The sequence below is a fragment of the Pyrus communis genome, chromosome 16 (genome assembly GCF_963583255.1).
Source record: "Pyrus communis chromosome 16, drPyrComm1.1, whole genome shotgun sequence".
NCBI lineage: Eukaryota > Viridiplantae > Streptophyta > Magnoliopsida > Rosales > Rosaceae > Pyrus > Pyrus communis.
The window spans coordinates 12,411,121-12,417,916 of NC_084818.1; the positions used below are offsets into that span (position 1 = coordinate 12,411,121).

At 38.0% G+C, this 6,796-nt stretch overlaps 1 long non-coding RNA gene across 1 annotated transcript; it reads left to right on the top strand.

The window, feature by feature from the left end:
* Positions 1–4,416: 4,416 nt before the first annotated feature.
* Positions 4,417–6,570, top strand: LOC137719644 (uncharacterized). Its single transcript, XR_011066427.1, has 3 exons — positions 4,417–5,169; positions 5,661–5,988; positions 6,122–6,570. It is a non-coding gene; the product is annotated as an uncharacterized lncRNA (long non-coding RNA).
* The last annotated feature ends 226 nt before the right edge of the window (positions 6,571–6,796 follow it).

The window sequence follows — 6,796 nt, forward strand, 5'->3', positions numbered from 1 at the left end:
ATTTTTTATTCATGTTCTGTTTTAATTAGAAGTTTAAACTGATAATTTTATAGGATTTTGGTTGACAATGAGTGTTTTATTAATTAGTAAAGATTTTATTTCTTTAATTAGAGATATGTTAGGATTACATGTAGGTGATGTTTTGAAGAAGAAAAAAACAGCAAAATTTGGTTGTGTGAAATTACATTTCTATCCCATATTTTTTATTCATGTTCTATTTTAATTAGAGGGTTAAACTGATAATTTCATAGGATTTTGATTGACAATGAGTGTTTTATTAATTAATAGAGATTCTTATCTTTGCGCAATATATTTTTACTTTTAAAAAAGCAGCACTTGAAAGATTCATGAAAGGCTAAGGCAAATACATTTAAAGGTAAATTACACAAAATTACTTTAATTATGGATCGAACCATAATTTCATACCTTATGTTTTAAATATTGCAATATCATACCTCTACTTTTGAATTCATTGCAATATCAGACATCCATTAAATTTTTTGTAAATTTCATTGTTAAATGATGACGTGGCTAGCGTTGGGTCAACTCCTCACCAATTGAATTTAAAATTAATTAATTATTAATTAATTATTAATTTTTCCTCCCTCTCCTCGCATCTCTCTCCGTCTTCTCTTCTTCGTCTACTCTGCCATCAGGTCCGACAAGGCCGACATGGACGTCGAGACCTTCTACAACAGCATCATCACTGCCATCTTCGTCGAGGAAGACGAGATCGTACTAGGCACCGGCCCATGTGGCCGAATTACGCCTGCTGACGTGGAGGTAGCCGTCGGAATTGTCAAGCATACGAGACCCGACGATGCCGATCCCGCTCCGGTGACAGCTGCTCCACCCAAGTTTTCTGCTGCAGCCCCGCCCCTGATTCCTCGCTCAACTGTGATGCCATTTACCACGATGCAGGCTGCTGCTTTGAAGAACATGGTGGAAAGTCTTTCGGTGCCGACTTTCCGGGTCGAGTATCCTATTAACAGTGACGCCATCGACGCCATCGACGCCAACTATGATATGGTAAATTGTGGACAGTGTATAGACCAATTGAATTGTTAGTTTGCAATGTCATTTGGTTTGATTACTGTTTGAAATTCTGGGATGGGGGGATGTGGAGAGATAGAGCGTGGTGGGAGAAAAGAAAGAGACAATGGGCGAGGGATTTAGGTTTTTGTACAGGCAAAAAAAATGGCTTCCGTGTTCGACGGGGTTGAGAGCAGAGAGAGAGGAAAGGGGACTAGAGGTTGAATTATGGTGGGGTTTCGGTGACGAGTGGTGAGATTCGAGGCAATATGGATGGAAGATGTCGTCGGATTTGGGAAGCCGACGGTGGAGTAGACGAGGGAGAGAAGTGGGAGAGAGAAGCGAGGGGAGAGTGAGGGTTTATTAATAAATTTTAATTATTAAATAAAAATTTTTAGGTAGTGGACCTCGCGCCTGCCACGTATCACTTAATAGCAGGTAGTGGACCTCGTGCCTGCCATGTATCCTTTAATTAATTTTTAAATTTAGTGATGCAGGTAGTGGACCTCGCGCCTGCCACGTATCACTTAATAGTGAAATTGACGGAATATTTAATGGAGATATGACATTGCAATGAAATCATAAGTTGATGTATGATATTGACATTGCAATGTTTAAAATATGAGGTATGAGATTGTGGTTCGACCCATAATTGAGGTAGTTTTGTATAATTTACCCTACATTTAATAATTTCAAGACAAATCTAAGTCAAGTCAAAACATTTTTATTTGTAGCGTGAAATTTTTTATTTTGTTTGTCACTTATTGCCTCAGCTTGTAATTTATTTGTATACATGGACAGATCCATATAGGGACCCGGGAGGTCCCGGGACCCTCCGAAAGCCCGAAGAAATACTTGTGATCGACCTTCAGGACCCTCCAACAATTTGGGCAGGTACATCGGAGAGGGTTGTTGCCTCCATGGATGTGCATGCAACAGTGGTCATAACGAAGAAAGGGGTTTCTAATTTTTGTTTTAATCCTCCAAATCGGCGCAACATCCCAACTTTAAACTCAAGTTATCCCATCCCCTAGCACCATTTGCCGTTGCACCACCTCTAGTTGCCTAATTTTATTTCTTCCAAATTCATTTAAGTTTTTTTAATCCTAGACTCTAGTCTCAACTCCCAATTGTAATATATATATGTTACATTAACAAATTTCATCTTTGTAGATTCATTAATTGATGCGTTATCTAGTGGCAAGCCACAGTTATCCACCCCTTATAGGGGCTTGGAAGACTCACAAAGGCATTTCAGCTTTCTCTTGGCCACAGTTAAGCAGACTCATCAGCTTTGAGCCTCAAACTTGGGACCTCCCTATTTTTTGTATTTTGAAAGCCGAAATCCGCGCTCTTACCACTGGGCCACTTGATGTGGTTGATTATTCAATGAACAAAATTCAATAAAAAATAGTGATATGGAATCAAGCTAGTCTAATTTTTTTTTTTTTTTGAACTTTTATCTTGGGACCCCCCGATCTTGAAATCCTGGATCCGCCACTGTTTGTATATGTACATTTTTTTTATAGAGCCACTAAAACGAAATACCAAACTAAATGGAAAAGTATAATTCATATTTACGCGAAACAAAAACAGTAAAAACACGTCAAATACAGGTATGCAAATAATGTGTATCACATTTTCATTTGATTTATTGTACAACCAAACACATGACTCTAACAAACCCATTCCAAGTTAGTTTTCCGAACCAACATCTATTCACAGCCAAGAAATTAAACTTGGAGCTTTGCTTTTGCTCCCAAATCAAAATCCTGAATCAATAGGGTTGATTTAGTTGAATTAAGATGGAGAGTGACGGAATCAGTTGCTTGAAGAAATTCTTTCGTGCTTTAAGTGTGGTGCTAACCTTACTACAATGTGTCAACCCTCCCCTTTCCCTTGGATTCAAAAATATTTCTTCAGGAGGAGTGATGAGCTGCATTGAGAGGGAAAGAGAAGCACCCTTTGCTTTCAAACAGGGCCTCGTGGATCACTACAATTTCCTCTCTTTGTGGGGAAGAGAAGAACACAAGCAAGATTGTTGCAATTGGGTAGGCGTCCACTGCAGCAACCGAACCAACCATCTTACTCACTATTCGGTTTGATTTTTCTTTTCGGGTTGGTTTTTTTTAATGTATATGTTCAATAAAGATAACACCGTTGCATGACCACTTAGTACTACAGTTTAGTGATATTCATTTTCACTTGTAAGTGAAAGGTTTTAGGTTTGATTATCGCCAAATGCGAATTTGAACCACATTATTGTTAGTCCATTGTGAGGCTTAGCCCACTCTCCCACCCCTTAGTGTAGATAATATAGTTTATTCAAAGAAAACAGAAAAAACATCGTTGCATGGTACACTATATCACTAATGTATGCATTGTTGAAACTTCAAAAGGAGGCCGAATGCTTATTTATTCCATTACCAAAAATAAGGTAAGATGCATATATTCCAGTACTAAAAATGATAAAACAATTAAAAAACAAAATTGATACCAATAATTGAATCAAGCTAAGCTTACTTTACGAGGATAACCAAACAAAACAACTGGGCAAAAGCCTTATTCAAACATAAGGCACCGACCTCAAATAATTATAATGCAAAAACTAAATTCTAATAATTATATGCAATGGGAAATTAACATAGAATCCATTTCATACCGTTTATTAGTTAAGCAATTGGCTCCTGCCAAAGTCCATTTCATCTTAAGCACTTGGCAATAAAAAACAATAACAAATCCTTAAGTTAATTGCATAAGTACACAGTGTAATGTATTAGTTAGTAAGGGTTAAGTATCATAATACTCGTGTAAATGGGTTTATAATTCGGTTGAGTTTGGTTTAGTTTGATTTCCGAACTTCTGAAACTGAAACTAAGCCAATATAATCCAATTCGGTTTATTTCAGTTTTGGTTCGATGTTCAGTTTGATTGTTTTTCGGTTTCAATTTTTCGAACCAATCTCTATTGGGTTGGATTGATGCTTTGCTCGTCCATGTCAACCCAAACCCAATCCAATTTCTACTCAAATTGCTCATGCACATATTACTCGTCCCACTTCATATTATATAAGCTAGATACAAGTTTGGAATGGCTATAGTTTATTGTTTGCTTTTTATTTGAACAATGTGCGATAATGTTGCTTTTTGTTAAAACATTGATATTGTCTTGTCATTTAATTTCAACTTCGCATGGTTGAAACTTTAAAATGCATCTTTGCTATTTGGTTTATTTTTTTAATGAATTGTGATGTGTAAAATTGAATTTTAAATAGTTTTGCGTTATTTGATTCAAAATTTGAGATCTATTTTATAAAATAATGGGTTAAAAAGATTGAATATGATAAAAGGATAATACTTGGGTGACTGTTCAGCACCTCATCAAACCAAACATTCTTCTTCTCCCTCATCGAACCTGAATCCCCTCTCATCTCTGGCGACGCACCCACAACCCCTCTCTTCTCCGGTGACCCCAATCCCGGTGACCCAATCCTTATTTCCTGCGACCCACCAATCCCTTTCTTCTACAGCGACTGCGATCGTCGTCCTCCGTTATGGACGACGGCGATGATTGCGACCTATCATCATCAATTCGGACAGTCCCTCTCACCATTTGATCGGTGATGTTTGTGCCTTGTGGTGACGAGCAAGATCCTGAAGCCACAATTTCTGCCATTAATTAATTTGGATCTCCATAGTGGTTACAATCAGTGAGTGAAGAAGAACCTCAAGGAAGAGCATGAATCTCGTTTTTATAAAAGTAAATCGTACGAGTTCAGTTAGATGGGTGATAGCTTTTTGTGAAAGAATTTGCAATCTTTTTTGCTGGTCTGGAACTGTCAGTACCCAAGTACTATCCTTGATAAATTTAGGCAAACCCGAATTCACTTGAGTAAGCCCGAACCCAATTTAAACCCAAAACCGAATAAACAACAACAATGGAAGAAGAGGCAAAGCCAGCCGTGTCCACAGCCACCCAAGTCCTCCCATCCCCTCTGAGCTCCGCCGAAGTTCTCCCTGTATAGCCTCCGCCGTTTTCTCTTCCTTCCAAGACCAAGAAGAGACCTCTTGAAAATGATGCCCTTTTCTCCAACTCATCCACTCTCTAAAAGGTTCGCGCCGTCCTCATTTTCTCGAGGTACAGTTAAAAACCCATCTCCCAAGTTTTGCATCTTTATGTGAATTTCTTGTGAATTTTGAAGATTTTTGTGATCTGGGACCGGGTTTTCTTTCTATTCAATTGTGAATTTGGGTTTGTTTGGATTCACAATTTGAATGTCTTTAACATTTCTAAATATTTCATTTTCTATAAAAAGATTAGATAAATGTGTAATCTTTGTAATTCCGCTGCCTTGTACTTGCATTTTAGTCTTTATTAATGTGTTAAGTGATCGTTACGTAATCTGTATGCCATGGGTAGAATTTAGAAGTTGATTTGGTCCTTTTGACACTGCAGGGGATAGGCCTATGGGAGTTAACTTGGTTTGTAGATTGTTCATCTATCAACGTTGTCACTGTAATCATTCTCAATCAATTTCTTTAAATCCTGCTGTTGTGCGCTGCTTCGTTTGTTTGCTACATTAAATGAAGTATGGATGGAGTAACTTTTTGTTTTTTGTCATCTTGAAGGTTCTCCGGACCCCTGACTTTCGAACGTGCAAATCATCCGAAGAAATTCAAGATTGTCAGCTCATCAGGATTTTGTTTTCATCTTTTCACACAATGACATATATTTATCCCTTGAGTTTAATATGATAAAGCTGAGCTGATTTGTTAATCTTAAAATAGTGGTTTATTAATATGGTACTTATGATTACATCCGACCTTCATTCACGTGCTAACTTGGTTTATTAGTCTAGCATTCAGATGGCCTTCTGCTTCCTTTACTAGGAGATATCTGTCTCACTCATCTTCGTATGTTGATGCATGGTTCTGTTCTGAGTTTCTTGAGCTCCATGTATGCCTTCACTCCAGTTTTTGGATTCTGTTAGACACTTTTGAGTTCAAGGCTTTTTATGACGGAGCCAATTGCATGAGATGTTGTTTGTTACTTGTGATTTGCTTATGATTATGTATGTTGCAAATTGCAGATGTAAAGCTGCTGATGGAACTTTGCAAACAGATGATAGCGGAAACAGTTTCGGCCATAAGAAATAAGAATGCGCCAGGTGAAAAGCCCCAAGATACAAGGGCTTTTGGAAAACCATCAGAAAAGAAGTTTCCATCAGGTGTAGCCAGCGAGAATCAGCGGGCTGAAGATGGTCAGACTCAAGGGACAAATATTGTTGGTGGGTCTGCTTTTGGGTGGAATTTCATTACATTTGTAGGTGAAGAACCAGTTTACCATGGAATAACAAAGGAGTCATTTCGAGCTAATGGCAGCAAAGAAACAGTTCTGTAATCCTACCGTTATCATAGATTCTGATTTCATTAGAATGGTTATTCACCTTGATTCTTGAAATGGGATCAGTGGATGTTGTAATATTAGAATGGATGTAATGATTTGATCAGCTGAAATTTATGTAGCAATTTTATTACAGAAAGACAAGTTGTTTGAGTAGTATATTCACTGGAGATATGGTACTATTATCTGGACATCAACTTAAAACGGTTGCAGTGTGCCAAGTGTGCATGCAGGCCCAAATGCAAACCCAGACCAAGGTAAGCCATCTGCTGCCATGTTTCTTTCCCTTGCAGCTCCAGTTGCAGAAGAGGCTTTTAACAATCAACAGTGAGCCCCAAAAGTTGGATATTCCTCTCTCTCT